Genomic DNA, 23954 nt, shown 5'->3' on the forward strand with positions numbered 1-23954 from the left:
ACCACCGCAAATGGATTTTCACCTGCTCCGCATGTTACTGGCGTTCTTCTGTGGCATTGTTCTGCCGCGGTCTGATTGTTCTGGCAGTTAATCCTAATGGGACCACTGTTTTTTATGCGCTACATGTGGATGGTTCATGTCCGCGTCCACGGCGGTCAGAATGGTTTTCCAACCGCCATCCTAATAGACCCCTTAACACTGACCTGCACTTTGTTGAGGCAGGGCACATCAGTGGTGTTGTGAGCCCCCCACTTAAATCACATAAAACCCCGAGGGTGGGCAGGAGAAGAGGTGGTGAAAGACCATTATTTTTATATTCTGAAACTTGCTGACACAGGCATTGCTCTGGTAAAATATAATTTTCAGGGAGCGTGGATCCCAGGCCACCTTAATTGGGCCCATTAGTAGAAGATGCTTGCATTTGCATCTGAAAAGCCACCTCTGCCCTCTCACCCCTCTGGGCTGTTCGACCCATGATTTATTAGAAGGAACTGCATTTTATTTTGTATTTGACAATTCTGCACTTTAGCACTACAACATAGGGTACCACAAAATATTTTTCCTCCGACAGAGCCTTACATTGTAAAGTTCAAGTTCAAGTTCAAGTATTTGTATAGCGCACTACTCACCCATAGGGTCTCAAGGCGCTTGTGGGAGGGGGGTGCATTATTTATTGAATAGCTAGGTTTTAAGTTCCTTTCTGAAGGAAATGTGGTTCTGTGTGAGTCGGAGGTGGGTGGGGAGAGAGTTCCAGGTCTTGGCCGCCAGGCAGGAGAAGGATCTGCCTCCCATGGTGGATTTGTGGATGCGCGGAACTGCGGCAAGCGCTTGGTTGGAGGATCTTAGTTGGCGGGAGGGTGTGTAGAAGGACAGTCGTGTGTTGAGGGATTCCGGCCCTAGTTTGTAGAGGGCCTTGTGAGCGTGGGTGAGGAGACGGAACGTTATTCTCTTGTTGACGGGAAGCCAGTGGAGGTCTTTCAAGTGGCCGGTAATGTGAGCTTGGTGAGGGATGTCCAATATGAGTCTGGCAGATGCATTTTGGATGTGTTGGAGTTTTTTCTGTAATTTGGCAGTGGTTCCTGCGTAGAGGGTGTTTCCATAGTCCAGTCGGCTAGTGACCAGTGCGTGAGTGACAGTCTTTCTTGTTTCGGTGGGGATCCAACGGAAGATTTTTTTGAGCATACGGAGTACGTTGAAGCAGGAGGATGAGACGGCGTTAACTTGTCTGGTCATCGAGAGGGAGGAGTCTAGGATAAAGCCCAGGTTGCGTGCGTGGTCTGTGGGTATGGGTGCGGTGCCCAGGGCCGATGGCCACCATGAGTCGTCCCAGGCAGAGGGGGAAGATCCTAGGATGAGAACTTCTGTTTTGTCTGAGTTAAGTTTTAAACGGCTGTTTTTCATCCATTTGGCTACTTCTTTCATGCCTTCATGAAGATTGGTTTTGGCGGTGTTAGGGTCCTTGGTGAGGGAAAGGATCAGCTGGGTGTCGTCGGCGTAGGAGATGATGTTGAGGTTGTGTTGTCGCGCGATGAATGCGAGGGGGCTCATGTAAACATTGAAGAGGGTGGGACTGAGTGATGATCCTTGAGGGACTCCACAGATGACTTCGGTGGCCTCTGATTTGAATGGGGGGAGTCAGACTCTCTGTGTTCTCCCGGCGAGGAACAAGATAATCCAGTTCAAGGCTTTTCCTTGTATTCCGACGTTGCTGAGTCGTTGTATGAGGGTGCTATGACAGACTGTGTCGAAGGCGGCGGAGAGGTCGAGTAGGATGAGGGCAACTGTTTCTCCGTTGTCTAGCAGCGTTCGGATGTCATCTGTCGCTGCAATGAGGGCGGTTTCGGTGCTGTGTTTGGCTCAAAATCCGGACTGTGAAGAGTCGAGGGAGTTGTTGGATTCAAGGAAGGCGGCGAGCTGGCTATGGAAGGCTTTCTCAATGACCTTGGCAGGGAATGGGAGGAGGGAAATGGGGCGGTAGTTCATAAGCTCAGAGGGGTCAGCTGTGGGTTTCTTCAGGAGGGCACTGAGTTCGGCGTGTTTCCAGCTCTCCGGGAAGGTAGCGGAGTTGAAGGAGCAGTTGATGACATCACGGAGATGGGGTGCGATGATGGAGTCTGCTTTGTTGAAGATGTGGTGGGGACAGGGGTCCATTGGCGAACCTGAATGGATGGAGTTCATTAGGTTGATGGTGTCTTCAGTGGTGATTGGGTTTGTAGTTTTTCTTTTAACAGTTACATTTTTTAAATCAAGATTCCCTGGTAAACAAAGAGCTGTTGGCTAAAATGTCTAAAATGTCAAAATGGTTGGAGGTGTTATACATGACACAAAGACACTTTCAGCTTTCAGTTTAAACTTTAGAAAGCTGCCTATTCCATAAAAAAATGCATGTTTCATGCATAAACCAAAAGTAAAATCCTCTCACATATTTTGCTTGGATTTACTTCTTCACTCATATCACACATTAAACAAGCATGGACAATGTGGAAAGTTTTTAACTGATGTGGAGTGGAAAGTTTTATACTGAGCTTCACAACACAATGAAGGTACAACATGGACAGCCGCAATGCAAACTTTGCTAACACAAATAATACATACATGCAGGTACAACACAGGTAGCTAACACACCTATGGCCAGGAAGGCGCTGAGGACCCTTGAATAAACTAACCATTCACCCAGCCTATGCCCCTACCCCGCAATGCAACAGATTTAGGAGCCTAAGACCACTTTTGTAGTTAAGATTGAACGATCTCAGGTCGTATTTGTTATTGTACACACAAAAGAAATTTTCACAAATATTTGCATGGTGACCACAATCATATTTTACAACCCTTGTTACAAGTGAAACCTATCATTAGCAGTGACTCTAATAAATAGGAGTTACCTATCCATATCTAGTTGATTCCTGTTCAACCAAAAAAACTGTTACTGAGTGAGATCATGACTGGCTACATAGCCCTTTCTTGTCCACCCCCCTCAGTCCAAAAGGTTAGAGGGCCCCAGCTTCCCTCTCTGATAACTCTAGCAGTGGGCCCGGCTGTCCCTAGGATTTCTGTCATGAACACCCCATGCACCCAACTTTGTCCTCCAACAGGCGTCTGCTAGGTTGAGCCCACTCTTCCTGTGAGGGTGGCTGACAGGAAAGAACCTTGTACCAGCAACAGCCCAGTGCCACTGAAACTTCCTTATGCTCTGCTGGCAGCACCCCTTTGAGGTTCCTGTGATGAAATTGACCAGTAATTATTTATTATAGAATATAGCATTATTTGTAGCATATAGTTATATAGTATTCGTTATAATATTTAATTTAGTCGTGGCTCAGAACTCTGCACATAAAAAGATAGGCAGGATTTATCTTTACATATGTGGCATGTTTTGCCATGACTGCAGAGTATCTGCACTTGATAAGTTACAATTAAAATGCAGTTCTTTTGAATACTGAAAAAGCGTCAACAAAAGTGTACGTTTACTATTGTGAACCATGCCCTCAATAACCATATGTTGGATATAACTATGATGCTATCACTGATTTAATCAATTATGTTAGTGAACATATCATGAGTGATGTAATATGTGTGGTTGTAAGAAATGCAGGAGAGGGGTGAAAGTTATAGTTAGCTTACTCAACTATAACCAGCGAATCTCAGTGCTTTTTTAGTTTAAAACATCATGTTATGTCTGACATTTTTAACTTAGCTATAATGTCCTTTAACCTTTAATTTTTTCACTGAATTTCGACTTTTTTAACATAAGTGATAGTCTTTTTTGGATCTAACTATAGCAACACTTTATGCTTTGTTTTTTTCAGTGAGTTTTTTTTTAAAACAAGTTAGTCTACTTTCTATACCCCAATTATAACATTATTTTAATCTTTATTTTTGTCAGTATACTTCTAGAATTTTTCAACGTAAAGTAATATAATTTTTCTTAGTTAATCATAATGCAAATTTAGTTTTTATGTTTAATATTAAATATACAATAGTGATACTAAGTGTTAAAATGTATGTGTGTTATTAGGTGACTACCACAGCCAATGGCAATCCCCTGTGACAACTTTGAGTAGGTTTTGCTTCCTGCTCCTAGTCTCACAGGAACACCGCAAGACTGCTGTAAAATGAAATTTATGTTTAGTATGAAAAAGTGTTTTTCAATTATGTTTGAGGTTTTCTAACTAGGTCAGTTAATGAGGATCCCATGAATAATTTTGTGTAAAAATTGCCTCAATATTTTATGTTACAATCATACAGGAATATAGTGGGAGCACAGCAAGACTGCAGACATACCAATGAAAGCCTGCCTGGTTAAACATGGAAGGAAAGAAACCAGAACAAACCTGGAACGGCAAAAAATTAAACTTTCCATGTGTTTTTTGCAGCTGTGCCCAAAACGTGCCCGAAGCGTGCCAAGAAGGCTGGAGCCTGCCTTCTTGGCACATGAACAGCTGCCCTTCCTGTTGCACTGGAACTTACATTGTTAAATTCAACTGTGCAATTTTCTGTTACAACCTGAGTGTGCTAAGGACAGTTAGAGATACCATCATTTTTGGAGTAGGACTGCCACATAATGTCAATGTTCCGGTCCAGTCATTTAACAACTCATTGCATTCTGGGAGTTGTAGTTTTTTATTTTTTATTTAATTAGAGTAATGAATATTGAATCATTGTTCTGTTGTCAGTGAGAGCAGGATCTGAACACGTGATGTGCACAGGCACTGTAATTATTGGGGTGCCTGTGTGGGACATGGATGGTGAGAGATCAAGGAACTGCCCAAGCCTAGTCGCCTAGCTCTGTATTCCCTTCAGCCAGCACTGGCAGCACTGGTACTTCAGTTAGTGGCACTTCGCATTCTTAGACCTGTATGTCGCTTTTATCACGGAAAGTGTCTTTTTATTTTATTTGGGCATCACACATGTTATCTTTAAATTGCGTCAGAGCATCTATTTTTTTTTAAACGGTTCAGGCCACCAACTTTGGGGCCTGAAAGTCCCAGCACGCTGCTGGCTCAGAGCCCAAATTAGCTTCATACGTTACATGTGTGACATCCGGCCTGATGACAAAAAAAGCTGCCCCATTCCTGTGAGTCACTATTGTTCGTGACTAGCAGTTTTGTGACTGGTCCACTAGTCAAAGAGAAAAAGGAAGGAAAGACAGGAAGAGAGCAGAGTGTGTTGAGGAAAACGGGGGAGTGTTTTCTGCATAGTTATAGATTTTTTCGATTTGGCACATATTTCATTATCTGATGAATAACCCGCAGATTTCAACAAAAAAATTGTTACTAGCTCAAATGGATCAAAAGTTACTAAAAAATTGGTGACACCTGTTGCTACACAGTGGTTGGGCCTTTGCAAAGGATGACTTGTCATCCTTCTGTTGCTAATGAGTTGAAACCTTTGCCCAGATAATGTTATGTATAAAACTTCCAAAATATTGCAGCACAAACTGACACAAAATGTGGTCGAGTATGCCACATAATTTGTCTTTTCCTGCCATATAATTGAATTAATCCTGCCTCATAATTTGGTCCTCCATTGCCGCATAATTTCAGTCATCCTAGGTAAGACTTTGGGGCCGATTACGATCTTGTTCAGAAAGCATTCCTACCAAATCGGTTCTGGAATGCTTTCCGAATGACTCGGATTGGGTGAGTCCGACCAAGTGATTTGGATGTATCCGAAAGCTTCAGTTTACGATTTGGTCAGACTCCCATTGACTCCAATGGGAGCCTGTGTTTCGAACGAGAACACAGGCTCCCATTGAAGAAAAAGGATAGCTGGGAAAAACATTGCACCCTGTGGCAGGCACTCTCTATTTGGATGACCATGGGTGCAGAGGGCCCTTCTACCGGTCCCCAAAGACAGATTACGACAGCCAATGGGAACGGCTGTCTGAATCGGTAATCGCAATCAGTCTCTCGGAATTCGAGTCCATAGAGCTGTACGGATTGGCTCCGAAAGACGTGAGCTGTCCGAATGCCTTTCCGAACCAATTTGGACAGCCGTACTAGTGTACAGGCATCGTGATCGGTAATTGGTAATTGTGTATGATACGGACATAAATAAAGGTTCAGAATCTGATTCGACAAACCTGAACCACTTTGGAGCCCTTCCGAATGGGATCCTAATCGACCCCATAGTGTTCATGAACCATGCAAGAGACAGATTCATTGCTTAACAGAAACTAAGAATTTAAAATAATAAAAAGTGAATTTTTAAAACTGAACATCTTGTAAGATCTGTGTAACTGGAGGGATAACTCTGCTGTGTGAGGCCTCAGCCAGTAGTGTTTGTGAAACCTAAAATATATATCTGCTTCTTCAAAGCTGACTCTTGGAAGATCTGTGTAACTTGAGGGATAGATCTTCTGCAGGAGATTTAAGCCTGTAAATTCTTGGTCACCCAAGGCATCACTGTGTTGTGAGATGAATGAGCTTGTAAGGAATAGATCTGCTGTCTAACTTCAGTGTCTCCTATTATGCTTAAGGATGGCAACAAGCCCGTAAAATCACGTTTGCCTATTATCTTCTGCTGTTTATGTGGGCAACTGGCACTGGGTTTTGGTCCTGATTGTCACACTTGACCAAACATATTTAATTCTGCACAGATCACTTCAGTCTTCCTATGCCTAAAGGTACAAATCTGTGTAGCGTGAAGAGCTGTTCTTGTATTCCCGCTGTCATCATAGGCCCCTGTAAGCAATTGATGCTTAATTGCTAATGTTCTGGCTTATTAGTGCCTAGAGAGTTTCTACTATATGTGCTCAGGATGGAAATAAAATAAAAGTTGTTTTTATTGTTTTCATTTCTTTATGCATAAGCCCTCCTTAGCAATGGTTTGAGCTTGAAAGGTAGCTTTCATGGGTTTAAGTCTTACTGTAGCGATCTGCAGACTCCTGTAGGCTACAGGTTGGAATCTCAAAGGCTCCAGCTCAGCCTTTTATCCTTTCAAGTTTAATAAAAACCAATACCACTACATGTTAAAACAGTATATCCAGACGTATTTTGCTGCCTTTTGGTGAGTTTCGCTTTAGAAATACGATATGAATACATATATAATCTACACAATCCGCAACCGACATGATGTAAAAAAAATCTTTGGTGACACTGAACTATTGTGACAAAGAATATTCCAAACTTTTAATCCACTGTATATGTTATTCAAAAGGATTCGATTTTTGTGCCTGAATTTAGAAATAACATAACAGTGTATATGTATAGCTGTGAGTTAAAGTGCCTCTGCTGCCTTTTTCAGATTGGACATCTGACATCTCCAGACTCTCATCTGGTTCACTTCCTGTACATAAGTGTACATATAAGTTGTAACTAAACTGACTGTGAAGAAATTAACTGGCATTATGTTTGACCTAGCATAAGGTCACCAAGCCTTCAACATGACTCAGTGAGTTAAACGCTCATTGCTGAGCAAAGCAGTGGTCTGCAAGTCACAAGTTTGATTCCAGGCTAGGCCAAGTGTATCTTCCATTCTTTAGAAGGCCTTTATTAATTTGCTTGCCCTCCCCTTTATCTCCCTGTACCTCCCTCTCAGCACTGCTCACAGGCCCCCACCATCCCTCAAAGGCCAATGCTTGTTTTTCAAATCTCCTCTCTCCACCCTGTTTGGTAAATTTTTGCATGATTTGCAGAGCACCCTTCTAATCTCCTCACCCTACCCCCTCGCACAACACTGCTTGCCCGCCCCCACCTCCGAGATCGTTGCATTTATTTCTTATCCTTATTTTAAATTAGTTGGTTTAATTTTTGTTGAGCTAACACCAGAATGAAACATGGATCCCAAAGCTCCCCACTCGGCAGCTCTTACCACTGCACCATATCCTTTCCCTATCCATTTTGCAAGGGTGTAGTACCTTATAACACAGAAAAAGGTCCCTAGGGACACCTAGTGATAGCCTGTGGTACTGCACCCTTTTACTGCTTCATGCACAGTATGACAGTAAATGCTGCAGTACCCACATAATGTGCTGCATAGGTAAATACTTATATGGTCACATAGGCTAGAACGATTGCACTGCAAATGTTTGTTTATGGTAGCTTTTCTGGGCCGTAAAATGTTAAAGGAAAGTCTCAGAGACATTATGTTGTCACTACCCACTCTATTACTCTCCATGGTCTATTGTGCTGCCAGTCCCCATCCTGCTTGTCCTGCAAGGTCCTTTGTGCTGCCACTGCCCCTCACCTGCCCTGCATTGTCAGCTTGTTTCCCCTGCACATGCCCTCGCCATTGTCTGGCATATGTACTTGAGGGAAGTGTATTGAAACTCATATGTTATATTGCTTGTTATTATTATTATTATTATTATTATTATTATTATTATATAACAGTTAGAAAGCGCAGTTTCCACCTCAAGGGTATCTCCATGCTCGTCTCTTAGACGATAACTAACTCTAGTACCTTGCGGACATTTTGAGTTAGTTTGTACAGGGAAATAGACACATTTCAAGTGGTTTTCTTATTACAGCAGGTCGTTACTGTAAAGTTTGTGTTGAATTTAGTACTCTATAATAAAAAAAAATATAAAGGCTGACTTCACGTGACAATTGTTGCAGAGGCATGTTGCACAGTAGGTTGTAGTTTAAATCCAAAGCGTGTTGAGCAAAATCTTTGAAAAACTCTTTAGCTTCTGTTGACAATAGATTATCCAGCAGTTTATTCATGGGCACATTCCCATATTCAGTAGTTGTAATACAGTCTTTTTTTTTTTTTTTAAAGTCCTCATCAAGCAAACAGATTTTTTAGAGTATGGAGAAGTGAGGGGCCCCTTTATCTCGTTTGGATCCGTTCCAAAATGACTGCCTTATAACTCTCTGGGGGAACTGTTTGCCTTGTCCTCTGAGGCCCCCTTTTTTCCATATCTAGATACACGATTTTTGGAAGTGGGGGAGCTATTCAATATGACTACTCTATTCAAGACTCCGCTTGGAATCGTTGTTACTTTTGCCTTAATCATTGGACACCCTAGATGTTTCCAAATTGTATTTTTCCCAAATATTCCAGAACCTGCTTTTCTTACTTTGCCTTCCCTTTTTATCCAGATTATATACCCTAAGTTCTGAGTTAAGCCAATCTGAGTATCTTGGAGGAGATTGTTTTATCCAATTAATACAAATTTCTCTTCCAGCTAGGAGAATTAACAAAAAGAGGATTTTTTCTTTATCTTTTGACGCATTAGTGGCATGCAAGTTATTTCTAACCCCAAAAATAATCAAATCACTGCTTACCTCCACTGGTTGTTCTAGTACTTCTGAAAGTGTCTTACCGATCTGGCTCCAGTATTCTTCTAACATCACACAATCTTGAAACATGTGGAGGTCGTCTGCTCTTTCTTTTCCACATTTGAGACATTTCTTTACTGTATTGTTTTTGAATTTTGACAGTTTTTTTGGTGTCCAATATGCTCTGTGAATTGTGAATAAGTGATTTTTTTTCAGGGGAGCAGATTTTGCCACTTGTCCTGCGATGTTGTACTTACTTGAACATTGTAATACAGTCTTACAGAGACATTCTATATAATGAGGGCATTTATAAGGTTTGGATATTTATTTATAGGACTTTGCTGAAAATGTAGAGGCATTTCACATTGTTGAATAATGTAGAGGGTGACCCACTTACAGGTGATTTAACCCACACTCAGACTAAAAGCATGCTTTTTTTCCATGTATTATACCACTGTGCTCACATCAGGAAAGTGTATAGTGCATTTTACCAAAGTATGGAGGGTTGGACATAGAACCTGTCTTACCAGTGGCAAGTGTATACCTGTCAAGTTCTTGATTTAAAATGGTGTCATGTGAAGTCTTTAGAGTGATCCCATTAAGGTGAACTCTTGGGAAGTGTTTAAGGTTGAAAAAAGGTGTGACCCCATTTAAGTCTACAAAGGCATTTTATTTGTTCGGTGCAGTGGCACCTCGAAGAGGGAGTGCTGCGGGCGGTAGGGCGGGGGAGGGCCACGATGAGGGTAGTGTACTCCGACATACGGTGGAATGCAGTAAACTAGGTAAATAAATAAATAAAACGATTTACTTTGCAAGCGCTGCATCGCCCCGCCTCACCGCCTCGCAGCATATATATATCTTGTCAAATCTATTGCAATAGTTTGTGTGCCACATAACTCTATCAGTGTGATTTAAATTGGTATTCATTTGATAAATTGCATTGTAGCTGGATACAAAGGGAGAACGTTTTTAGTCCCTTAGAGAAGGCCATTTTGGAAATACTTCGAGGGACCTTGAATATTACTGTTTTACTTGGCTACCCAGCATTTATAAATTATATGAAATGCACTGCAAGACACTGACCAGTCGGTGGCGATAAAGTAGCGTGTAAATAACAACCAACCCTTTGAATGAAAATCACAATGTTATCCATGCCACACAGTTGCACAGTGTTAGAAGTACAGGTTACGCAGTATTGGGTTAAAAACACCACCGTTTACGTACCTAAATGCACTTCAATGTTAAAATGAGTGTGCCTAACAAAGCTTCACAGTGGCAGCTCCTCGTTTCTGGAAAATGTAAACAGTGTGACAATCTCTCGATGTGCAGGTTTGATATCATTTTCTTATTCTGTATCATAGCTATCAATCTGCGTGTTTATTTGCCTTAACTTACCTACTCATTATATCATGCTATGTGCAAAGTATTTTGTAAATTTCCTCTGCTACTGATATATTCTTAAATTAATATTTAAATATTCAAACATTAGTTTTCTGATGTACCGGGGATCCAAGCCAATTCACTTTTGGTTCTTAGAAGTTGCGAAACAATGCTGTAAAACAGTAGTTTAACAAACTTTATAAGAAAAGAAAAAACCAAAAAAACAACACATTTATATACATAACTGAGACCAATTCAAAAAAGAAACCAGCATATACAGCCAATCTGCTTAAATAGCAGGTATTGCACAAAATGTAGGGAATTCGAATTCAGGGCATCCTCTTTATTTGAAAAATGTTTGGGATTGTCAACAACGTCCTTTCAATTAATGGTATGATTAATTATCAATCAATGAAAGATCATTTATTTCGTGTACTCCAATCCAATGGGAGAGAAGAACTATTTTTATTTAGACCATAGTCTTTAAACTTCAAGATCATATAAAATTCAAACACTGTACAAAAACCAATCCGTAACAAGATGATACAGTCGTATATAAAATCACACAATTACTTTCTGGGCAGCTCCACATAAATACTTCTATGCTAAAATCAATTTCCTCAATATTCTAATTTGTAAAATCAATAAAAGTACAAAACCCTCCACACATAATTAAAGCGGGCGTTACAAATCTCCTAATCACATTCATCATTGTTCATTTACAGTAAAATATTAGAACCATTTGAGCTAGCTTCACCTCAGTGTTTAGCCTTTGACTTCTGCAAGAGAGGGTGTAAAAGTAGATTAATCTCTGTACTTGCTTGAGCTTTTCCCTCACCAGTTGGTTTACCCCTCTCAAATAGTTACCAAGTGCAATTGCTATGTCCAAGTTTTCCATTCCTATCAGTAAATTAATGGCTTGGGCTCGTAATCTTATGCCATATTTTATAAATAAGGGCCGTAAGAACCGTTTTCTCACTTCTACACATGTAAGACAATCTAGCAGTATGTGCAACATTTCACACTTGGTCCCCAGTCCACACTTGCATAGACCATCGGGATATAACATTTCTGCCTTAAGTCTCCCCTCCAATAGCCAAGGGATGGTACCAATTCGGATCTTCTAAATATCCCACCTAAATCCATAGTTCGCCAGGGTTTCTAAATAAGGGTACCATGCATCATTGGCCCATGCTTCTAACATATATTGGACCAATTTTTTCTTTCTCAGGTATCCTATGTCTTGAATTCTTGAATGCTCCCTTCCTTGTGCTCTGAGTGAACTCTTCGCGAAATGTACGTCTAAGGAATTTTGATTTACTCCCACGTTTAGGCTCCCGATTATCTCCTTTATTTTCCTTTTTGCCTCCATTGCCCATCTTAGGCTGCAATGCCGGATTTCATCACTGCACCAATGTGAAACCTTTTGGGCTTCCCCTTGGAATTGGCTTTTCCAGAATCTTGCCACAACCATTTTGGCCTGGGTATTCCATGCAATTTTTCCTGTCTCTAATCTAATTGCCTGTATCATTGCTGACTTAGGCAGGGACAGTAGCATTTTTAAAGCCTTACCTTCATACTGATCCTACACCTCTTTACCACTGAAATGGAGCACCTCTACCCCATACAGTACTTGGGAGGGGGGGGGGGGGGGAATCATGGCTTCATAAGCCTTTAACAGGGGTTTGTGTGACAAGTCCCCGTAATCATTATTACATTTTTTCAAGCCACAAATGGAGAAAGATGCTTTTGCATTTTGATTTTCTAAATGTTTATCCCATTTTAAAGAGCATTCGAACCATAGGCCTAGGTATTTATATTCTTTAACCGTTTCTAGTTTTGTTTTGCCTAGATACCAGCTGAAGCTCTTAGACCTTTTACCGAAACACAAGATATTTGTTTTGTCCATATTTACTACTAGCAATTTTGCCTTACAATAATCATAAAAAATGTTTAGATTTCTCTGTAACCCTAGCTCTGTCTGGTCAATAATCACTAGGTTATCTGCATACAGAGCGATGGAGCTCTGTGAGGAACTGAATACCCTACAGCTAGAACTCAAGGGCCAGCTTCCCACACACAACCGTGGGCATCTGTTAGATCCCATATTCGCTAACTGGGAGGATGTCCGGGCTGCTCCCCCAGAGCCCCTGCCCTGGACAGATCATTTCCTTGTCCCGTTTGACATTCACCTGCCTAAATACAAAGCTCATGCCGCCGCCCCTCTCAACTACCCTCGTCGAAGGTGGGCAACATTCTCCTTGCCAGAATTTAATAGGGCTCTCATGGCGGAAGGGCCCCCAGGAGGCCAGGATGTGACAACAGCAAATAAATTGCTCATTGACCGCTTCACAGCCGCCCTGGACTGCACAGCCCCATTGGGTCGGCCAAAATTAGGTGCCCACAGACAGACAACCGCTCCCTGGTTTGGGGAGGCACTGCGCCTCGCCAAAAGGGACTGTAAGCGGGCAGAGAGACAATGGAGAGTGGCATATGATGACTCGATGAAAGAGGTCTATCATATTAAGAGACGTATCTACCATAATAGAATCCGTAGCGAGAAAGCTACATACTATGCAGACAGAATCCAGAAAGCAGAGAATTCTGCCAAGGAACTGTTTAGTATATATAAGTCCCTAGCCACCCCTAAAACTGCGAGTTTAGATAAAGATCTCTCAGTAGCAGCATGCAATCGCATCGCTACTTATTTTGGAGATAAAGTATCTAAAATCTATGCTGCTTTCCCTGAAATGCCTCATGCAGCGGAAGAGCCAATAGACCTAGCAGCAGGGGAAGATGATGGTAATCAGTTACTTAACTTTACCACCCCTTCACCGGAAGAGCTAATCAAAATCTGTAGGTCTGTTAAATCGGGTTCCCCCCGAGATCCCGCACCCCCTAAAAGACTGAGTAACAGCCTAGAGACCTTGGAACCTTACATCAGGCATGTGCTAGATGTCTCCTTCCGATCCAGTTCTATACCTGAGGACTGGAAACAGGCTGTGGTGCTTCCCCTTCGCAAGAAGCCTAACATTAGCTTCGAGAATTTGGACAATTTGCGCCCCATCTCCTTGCTGCCTTATCTCTCCAAGGTAGCGGAGAAGGTGGCAAACAAACAGCTAATGACATATGTAGAGGAAGGCAACCATCTTCATCCTACCCAATTCGGATTCCGGCCCGTCATTCGACGGAGTCCGCCCTTCTGAGGGCTACTGAAGCCCTCCGGCAGGGTGCTGACGAGGGACAAACAATGGCGCTAATTCTACTAGTTCTTAGCGCCGCGTTCGACACTGTGGCACATTCCATCCTGCTACAGTGTCTGGACAAGGTCGGGGTGAAAGGGGCAGCGTTGAAATGGATTTACTCATTTCTCACTGGCCGGGGTTTCCAAGTGAGGCAGGGTGACCACTACTCGGAGCGAATTCCTTTGGACCAGGGGGTGCCGCAGGGCTCGTCCCTGAGTCCAACACTTTTTAATCTTTATGTCGCTCCAATTGCCACCTTAGTAGAGAGTCACGGCCTCAGCTTGGTGTCGTATGCCGATGACACGCAGCTGGTTATCTCCCTATCGCGCGCACCCGATCTTTCGGCGGACATCTTCAGAGTATGCATGCAAGACCTGGCTGCCTGGATGTCCGCCAATTGCCTCAAGCTCAATGGAGGCAAGACCGAGGTGCTGGTCGTGGGGGGCTGCCAGTCTGCGTGGACGTCGGCATGGTGGCCATCTTCCCTGGGCCCAACACCCACCCCTTGCCAAAAAGCAAGGAATCTGGGCATTTGGTTTGATGCCGCCCTCACCTTTGGCCCTCAGATCAATCAGGTGGTAGGACAATGCTTTGGGACCCTCAAAAGCCTCAGAAAGACGCTGAAGTTCTTGCCTGTGAGAGCCCGACAGACCTTGGTACATGCTCTGGTCACTTCGAAGATGGACTATGGCAATCTTCTTTATTTAGGTACCTTGGAGAAGAACCTCAGTCGCTTACAGGTCCTACAGAACGCTGCTGCACGACTGGTGCTTAGATTACCCAGAAGAGCTGCTTCTGCAGCGGCTCTCCGGTCCCTGCACTGGCTCCCGGTCAGAAGCAGGGTAGAATTCAAAGCACTCTGCACGTGCCATCGGATCATTCATGGGAAATCCCCTCTCCCTCTACAAGGACTCTTGACACCTTTGAGCCTTCCCGCTCTCTTAGATCTTCGGGCTCGGGACTCCTGGCTGTCCCTAAGGTATCCAGAGCTCGGATGGGGGGTAGATCTTTCAGATACCTTGCAGCCGCCAGATGGAATCAGCTGCCCATGGCGCTACGATTAGAGCCATCTGAGTCAATTTTCAGAGCTAAGCTCAAAACTGCTCTATTCGCCTAGTAAGTGTGCCGTCTTGTAGGGCTCAGGAATAAAGTAGCTCTTCAGCGCGGGGACACGCCGTTGTTGCGTCACCATGCGCTTTATAAAACCCCCAAAATAGAAATAGAAATACAACAGGCTTGTGACCTTTCTTCCACTCATTCTGGGGCTAGCACTTTTTTTGACTTCCAATGCTGCTGGCAGATCTGCTAAAAAAATTGAAAAGAGGAGGGGGGCTAAGACGCAACCCTGTCTTAGCCCATTCCCTATGTCTATTTTCCTTGTCAGTGTCCCCTGAGTGTCTTTTATTACTTGGGCCCAGTTCCCTCTGTGCAGTTCTTTTAAAATTGCTAGTAAGCAAATTGGGATTTCATATTTGGCCAGGCACTCCCATAATCTCCCTTGGTCCACCGAGTCAAAGGCTGCCCGGAAGTCGACAAAGCAACAGAACATATTCCCCGTTTGTTTTATCGACTTCCGGGCAAGTGCCCAAAGTGCATAGCAATGGTCCACTGTGGAGTGCCCTTCTTTAAATCCCCCCTGTTCCAACGGGATGATTGAGTTTGCTTCTACCCAGTTTTTTAGTTTGCCTAGAACTATTTTTGCAAATATCTTCTCCCCAATGTCTAGTAGATTGATTAATCTATGATTTTTCGGGGTATGCATATCCCCTTTCTTATGTATGGGCCTTATTATAGCCCCTTTTCAGTTATTGGGGAACCTCCCAGTGTCTAAAATAGCTCGGAACATATTTGCAAAAAATTCCACCCACCAATCTGTTTGGGTTTTAATTATCAGAGCCGGGAGGTTATCTGGGCCTGCTGCTCTAGTTAGATTCAAGCCCTTTATTGTTTTTTTAACTTCAGAGACCGAAAAATTGAGTTTTATATCTGCTACCTGACCGCTCCAGTATGTGTACAGATTCTCTTCCCGGTTACTCCCAGGGCTATACAAGTCCTGTAAATATTCCTCCCGAGCTGCTTCTTCCACTATACAATTCATTGCTACTGGCTGACGGTCTACTGCCGAGTGCACTAGCTTCCAGAACTGGCGTTAGTTCCTTGTTTCAATTGCCTCAAGTAACTTTAACCAACAGCCTTCTTTAAATTCTCTTTTTGTCCTCCTGATTAGCATGTTGTATTCTCTTTTTAGGGCCACAAGGGCATTTCCACTACCCTGTCCCCCCTTTAAGGATTTACGACGTGCCATTCACCTCACTTCTCTTTTTTTCTCCTGAAATTCCCTTGTGAACCAGCCATCTTGTTTATCCGCCTTTAGACTGCTAACTTTAGGTTTTTTTTGCCACTTTTGCCATTTTTCAGTCCCTTATTGAGTGTTAGGACCACCTCCTCGATTTTTCTTACGTACCAATCTAGGCTCTGGCCACTTACTGTCTCCAGATCTAGATTCTGTTGTAGCTTTATTAATCTGGACACATATTCTTCCATTAACCTAGTTGTACATCGTCTAGGGTAATCCATCTGTTGTTCCATAACTTGGGAACGGGGTTCTGGCTGTACATTAGGGATGTCCAAGACTACAACATTATGGTCGCTTCCTTCTCTATACAGGATCCTAAACCCAGTAATTAGTTGGAAATTCCAGGGTGACGTGAAGACATAATCAATGGGGCAAATTTGGGTACCCAACTTGAATGTTTTTTTCGCAGGACAATCTAAATGGGATCTTCCATTTAGGCAAAAAAGATTTTTGGTTCCCAAAAAGTTCCCCAACTGCGTATCCTTAGCACTTGTTATACATTCTGGGAAGGTGGCTTGTGGTATTTCATAGGCCTATAATATTTCTTGAAACCAACATTCTACATTCTTAGAGTGTAGTTTATGATTAAAATCGCCCATTAATATAATCATATCTGTGCAATACTTTTCACAAACTAAATCCATATCTTCTTTAAAAAAATAAATTTCATCAGCATATTCCTCTGTAGAGCCCCATTGCATGTACACATTTATAATCAATAACATATTCATTTTTATGAACCCCGATAACAATATTCTACAGACAAGCAACCATTTACATTTCACAGTTATTTCTGTTACATTCTCCATAATTTTTGTTGACACCAGAGTCATTATTCCACCAGCTGGGCGACCAAATCTATATTTCTTGGCTAGTCGTTTTAGCTGGTAGAAGCCATTAAATATTGGGGTCTCGCCACATAGCCAAGTCTCCTGGATACCTATAATCTCTATGATTTCTCCTAGTTCCCTTATTTTTTTCGTTTTACATCATCTCCTAGGCCATTTATATTCCAGGAGGCTAATCTTATGCTATGTGGCGTACCTTTTTCCTATTCAATATCGTCTAACCAACCTTCCTTCCCCTGATCCTTGAAGGCACTAGATGAGGACCCCGCCTGGCCTGACTCTTACTCCAATTTCCCCACCAGTGTTCAACATTTGAATCATTTGCTACTATTTTGATGTTTACCAGTAGCGCTTCATCCTCTTCCTCTTGAGCACTTAACCTGACCTGTCTCTTTCCCAGACCTGCGTGACATTTAAGAAAGGTATTTCCCTGCTACCCCTTCCCTTCTACTTCTAGTAATACCTCCTTCTCATCTAATAGTCGAATTCCCTCAATCTGTAGCTCGTTTGCTGCTTTCTCAATCGTATCTTTTACCAGATTTGAGTACAGCGTAATTCTGGTGACCTCCTTCGCTTCTCTAGTTTCCCTGAAGCCCACTTGTTTTATGTCATTCAATCCTATGGCTTTCAGATTATGGCATTTGGCAAATCCTTGCAGGAGTTGTGACCTATTTAAGGGCAGCCTCTTTCCTAACTTCTTCCCCCCTTTCCTTAAGGGGATTTGTTCAAGGTATAGCCTCATATTCTCGCTCCCCTCTTTTGTTACCCTTTTTGGTGCTAATGGTTCTATCTTTTTGGCCTTGTCTGTTTGATTATTTGGCCTATTTGCTCGCACCTCCCGGGTGACCCATGACTGCAGATTTCCTACCAGCTGTCTCCCAGACACCTTAAGCTGTGCTGTAGTTTTATTGTTAACATGGTTCTTCTGATGTGCAGGGATATTATAAGGAAACGCAGTTTTTCCCTGCTTTTATGGGGTTTTCTTCTGTATTATACTCATATGGGGGTTGTGTCCCTTTGTTTCCTTTCCCCTTTCACCAACTTCCTTTTCCACCCATATCTCTTCCTCAAGGATTTGACTCTCCTTCCTTGCTGATTTTTTCCCTATGCCTCTCGATTTATTTGCTTACGTCTAGTCAACTCTACTCTTCTTATTATCCTCATAGGCCATTTTGAGATATATAGCTGATGACTTTTTTTAGATGGTTTGTCACTTTCCTCCTGTACCTCACGCCGAGGGTGGGGGTCGGGGTCAGTGATTTTACATGCCGTGTTTGGCATATGATGACTTTCTAAAAGTGGATCGTCAGTTTCCACCTGTGCCTTCACCTGAGTTTGAGGCTCGGGATCCGGGATTTGTCTTACCATATCTTGCATATGGGATGTAATCCCCTGCAGCTCTCCCTCTATTTTAGCTAAATACATTTTTTGATTTTTTAAACTGACATTATTAGACAGGGTCACTTCTAGAAGTCCCTGAAGGGTTCTTTGTAGTATTAGCATTAAATCTAACATAGAGGAAGCAGATATTGATGAAAGGTCCCGATTTATGTCTGGTGTTAAGTTCAATTCAGCAGATTGTCCTAAACTGATGTTTCGGACTTCAGGTGGACTTTTATTTTCATTTCTTCTCTAGCTTGTCGTACTACTCGAGGTAAATTTCTGTTACTCTCTCTAAATCATCCTGTGGGATCGGGCTGTCCAGTGGTCTTCTTTCCAAGTCATAGGAAAGGAGATCATGTAGTGATGACGACAGCCGTGGGGACGCTAAGCCCCTATGGTCCAATAATAACTGTAAAGACTGGTTAACCTTATTTAGGGAATTGGACATGTGTACTTCCAAGGGTAGGGAGTCTCTTCCCTCTCTGGGCTCCCTTTAAGTGATGCTAACTCGCTTGTCGCAATTTCTTGATCTTTTACTGGTGTAAAAACTTTTTTTAAATGTTTCCCCACAAATTACTTTATCGAATGTGACACAGAGCTGCCCGGGCTTTTAACCACCACTTTATACCTTTTTGCTCCTTTCCTTTTTGCTTTTGCCGGTGTCATCTCTATATTCCCTCTGCTCTCTTCCAAGGTGCCCGGGCTTGCTGTGTTTGCTATATTTATTCTCGGCCTCAAGTTGTGTTCTGCTGGATTTTTCCCTTTTTTTGGGGCCATCATCTCAAGTTGTGTTCTGCTGGATTTTTCCCTTTTTTTGGGGCCATCATTGGGGTTTCCCTGTGCAATTACAATTCTCCGGAGCTGACTTCCTTTATAAACTATTAATAGAGGGTAGTTGAATTGATGCAACAACAAGCATAGGAGTCAGAGTGAAGGTCCCGGTAGCTTGGTCTTTCCACGTGCACTGTGAGTTTTCTTTACTGGGGTAAAATAAGGTCGGCAACCATATGTTTTAAAACATGTTTACAAGCACATGTGGTGAACACAAACTCGGAGAGGTGTTTACTACCATGGGCGTAGGAACTGTGGGGGACGCGGGGGACATATCCCCCCCAGATTTTGGAGTGGGGGGACGCAGGGGACGAGGGTGGGGGGCGAGGGGACAAACACATTTCCCTTCTCCCTCCTGAGAGGTAGATTAGCAGGCCTTTAGCGCACGAAAAAAAAGTGCGAGCAGAGCTGCCTGACCTAATGGCCCTGCACTTGACCCGGCGCCTCTCCAGTTACCTGTCTGAGAGCCGCTAATGATCCGATAGTCACAGCATAAGGTGACGTCAGAGGCCACTCGCCCCCTGCCTCTGCCCTTTTCAACTCTTTGTGTGGCGCAGCACCCTGAGGCTCTGGGAATGATTTATTTGGGCATCCGCAGGGTGGGGCAGGGAGGGGCGCTTGCCCCCCCCCTCCCCCGATTGCCGGTCCGTCCTGTGCGGGGCTACTGGGGGTAACGCTGGCACTCCTGCAGTGCTGGCTCTGACGCAGGAGGCATGAACTCGGAGCTGTGATAAGAATGCCTCATGCTCAGTTCTCCGATTCCCAAAGGCAGCATGTCCCTAAAAGACAGTTGAGTACTGTCTCTATTATATAATGTTGCAGACTTTCGGATGCTACCAAACTGAAAACTTTGCAGCAAAACTTCGGCATGAGTTGAATGAAATGCGTGAAATTAGAGGACATATTTGGAGGGTTCCGCTATTTTAGTTTTGGTAGGCGATGATAGCCAGACTGCACTCCAGGGGCACAGCATGAGCGCCCCTCGCTTGTACAGAGATGCTCAAGTCTAGGCGCACAACACCAATTGGGATCAAAGGGCTACCCCCCCCCCCCTTCCCTGGTGTGTGTCAGCCCGGGCTGGTCGGGTGAGTCTGCATCTGGGCCTAGTAGTCAGGAGTGGTCCGTGGGTGGCATTACCCCCTCTTGACTTCCCCAAGCAATAAGCATTTCTCGCCCTTTCTATCTTGTGGGCAGGTGTTTTCAGAAACGGTGCATTCTCAGATTGTGTTTGCTAGAACGGAGGTCAGCATATTAAGAGAAGTTAGTGATTGTTCTCCGGTACTAAAGGAGATGTGTTACTCTCAGCGCAGAAGCCAGATGTGATGGTTACATTGCACTTTTACTAAAACGTTGTATTTTGCAAGAACTGAACAAAGTTCATGACCCCTTTTAGGCTCTATTTTCGTTTTTCTTTCCTATTCACATTTACAATGCCAATTCCTTGCTAGACGCTATGTTCCAGGTGGACGGTGTGGTGTACGGTTTCTATGCACAATTATTACTGCCTAACTGAAATCGATATTCATTTCATCGATCTTGGAAGAATCAAAGGCTGAGTGTATCTTGCTGAGATTCGAACGGGCGACCTGCAGATTAAACCCCAGAGCTCAGGAGCTGGTTGCATTTCATTGCTGGACGCACCGACAATGCACTGTAAGTACAAAATGGAGCTCGGAAGCTCCATTCTGGCAGTGTGAGAGAGGGACCGCATTGACAGCAAACACAGACTTGCTTTTTTCACTGAGATACACCACTTGGTCCCCACTCTTCTACCTCCCTTAGTAAGAATAAACAACTTCCTGAACGCTGTTCTTAGCTTTTGAAATCCTCGTATTCTGTGTATGTGTGCGTTAGTCCAATGAAAAACTCTGATATGGCCACTGGATTTATTTGGGGGGGGGGGGTGGGGATAATCTAGCAGTAATCTCTTGGCATGTGCAACCACTAATGCTGGAGCGGATTATGGGGACACCACTATGTTTTGGCAGTGATACCATGGCTGTTGCAAGTACTAAACCTGGCCTCTAGATGATGCAGGAGCTGACCCATGGGACTGTGATAATACTGACACATAAACTGGAGCTGCTGACAAGAATACCAATGAATAACGGTAGACATGGTGACTTTGTTGCTGGAATCTAAATGATGCGGCCAGGGATCATGGGGGAGTCCAGGGATACTAATAATGATTTTGAAGTGATGCTAGCGGCATATGGAGGCTCTGACACTAGTTGGGGGTAATTTGGGACGCTGGTAAATATACAGAAAGCAGGTAGTTTTAACTTTGATGTTGGGCTCACTAGCCATGCTCACACTGATAGATAGCAATGTAGAGCCATTGGAAATGATAGGTGGAAGTTAAGTGTTTAAGATGGAGAACCCATAAATGCTGTGGGGTTGGTCCTTTCGCTCAAAGCCCATTGTGGGTCTTACCCACATTCTAATAATGCGCTGGGGAGTAATGTTTCAGAAAAGGGGGTGGTGATGAACAGAGTGTCTGAATTAAGCAGACCACTCTTACCCAGTTCAAAGATCAGGGCTTGATCCATCACCGTTATTTAGCTCACTGCACCATCCCAGCTCAGAACCTGGCTATATGCAAATCAGTCTGTCCCTGGCCCAGTGCATCATGGAAACAGGGCAGACTAAACTACCAAGCCAATTCTTCACCAGAAAGGAGACAAGCTTCCGGGGACCGGTTTCTGGCATTTCAGCCATCGTCGGCCCAACTTGCTTGAATCCTGATGGTGCAGTGAGCAAGGGACTCATGTCTGAGTATACCCTGCCACACCTATAGTGGCCAAAAATGATTCAGAAAAGGGGGCGGTGATGAACAGAGTGTCTGAATTAAGCAGACCACTCTTACCCAGTCCAAAGATCAGGGCTTGATCCATCACTGTTATTTAGCTCGGAGTATTGTGCCTTCAGTGAATTCTCTGTTGGTATTGTACACATACAAGCACCGAGAGGGTGAGGATTTGTGACAACATTTTGGTCATTTTTGGAGTATAGTGTGCGGGGCCCAAGTAGAACAGAAAAATAAAGAAGATGGGGCCTGGTGACTCTTACTCCATGAAACAAATGATAAGAACGTTCAACATTATTTTGGTACAATCAGTAGCTGGAGAAAGAAAATGCAAGAGTATCTATGAAAAAAAGAATAGCCTGATGAATTCCAGAAAATAAAGGTTATAACAGTTAAACCTTCTTCAACTAAAATGTTGGGGCCGACACCTTCATCTTACAGCATGGAAAGTGGACACCATTGGCCACACACTCAGGGATAATGGAGCAAGTGAAGGTGGCAATGCTATTAGAGGAGAAATACGCAAGATTGATAGAGAAATTGTCTAGAGGTATTTGATTAGAAGAAGATCTACAAGTATGCAAACACGATTAATGGTTCATTCGGATAAAAGAAAAAGGATCCTAGGCTGGAGGATAATAGATAATATAATTGCCCCCTCTGCAAATAAATAAACATGATATTTTGCTCTCTAACCCCTGAAACCAGGAATCAATCAATACAGTTGTGTTTCATGTCCAGAGGGCGAAACATACGCCCCTGAAGCCCCCACGGTGCATGGGTGGGGGGCAAGCTCCAGGTGGGGCCCTCAGCACAGTACCCTGGCAGGAGAGCTCCTGACCTGGTCCGAAGGGGCGTTCCATGTACTTTGCAGGGAGGCCCCCTTCAAGTTTCGTTAGGCCACTGCCTTCTAGAGCCCCTGCATCTCCACTAACTATTGCTGGAAGAGTCAGCCCCCCCTATATCTTTTCTTAGCCCCCCCCCCCCGAAATTTGCGCCCCTGCTCAAGTCTGACTGCGAGAGCCATGAAGGACAGTTCAGAAGGCTCATTATGTGATCCGGGCCACATGTATCTTGTAGACCACAGATTTTATAAATGCCTGATAAAGTGACCGCCACTAAGGCACTCATTATGAACTGGACTGACGTTGGTGCAGATATACTGGGTGCTGGAATCTATATCACCATCTGGTATCTCCACATGAAAGTCCAGCTATTACAAGTTTTTTTCTGCCGAAATAGGGAATGAATATTCAGACCCTGTCACCCTGAGTTACCAGGTGCTTAACTGAGAAGTTTTAAAACCACTGAGACTTTGCAAAGTGTCAGCGGGAGACGGAGTACCTACGTGGTCTTGGGGACTGAGGCAGGGGGTGGGGCAGAGGTGCTTGTGCTTGTCTGGGAAGAGCTTTGCTCCCCCCATAAAGCTGTAGGTGTTGGGTTGCCTGCAGCCCCTGTCCTGCAGGACTGGTGTTACCAGGCCTGGAACCAAAGCCAATAATGTCCGAACAACTTACCAAACGTCTTGAAGAATCCGATGCTCTGGACACTCCTCTGTGAGTTTCTGTCCAAGTAGATAGATGGAATCAGTCATGGCTTTGGTACTTAATGAGTTGCTTCGTTATTAGTTGTTTGAGACAATGTGGCTTAGCGACGCTGATCCTACTAGCTCTTGAATTTGAAACAATCGTCCACTGTATCATTCTTGAAAGGTTTGCTGATGTGGATCTCTCTAGAACCACATCAACCTGATTTAGAATGTTTTTGTTTTTTCCGGCCATTTTTTGTTTTTCCCTCTGTTTCATTGTAGTTGCCAGGTCGTCTGCTGTGGCGCCTCACAAGATTTTTCCCTTCCCCCTATGGGTTTCTTTGTTAATTTAA

The sequence above is a fragment of the Lissotriton vulgaris genome, chromosome 6, assembly GCF_964263255.1.
Source record: "Lissotriton vulgaris chromosome 6, aLisVul1.2, whole genome shotgun sequence".
NCBI lineage: Eukaryota > Metazoa > Chordata > Amphibia > Caudata > Salamandridae > Lissotriton > Lissotriton vulgaris.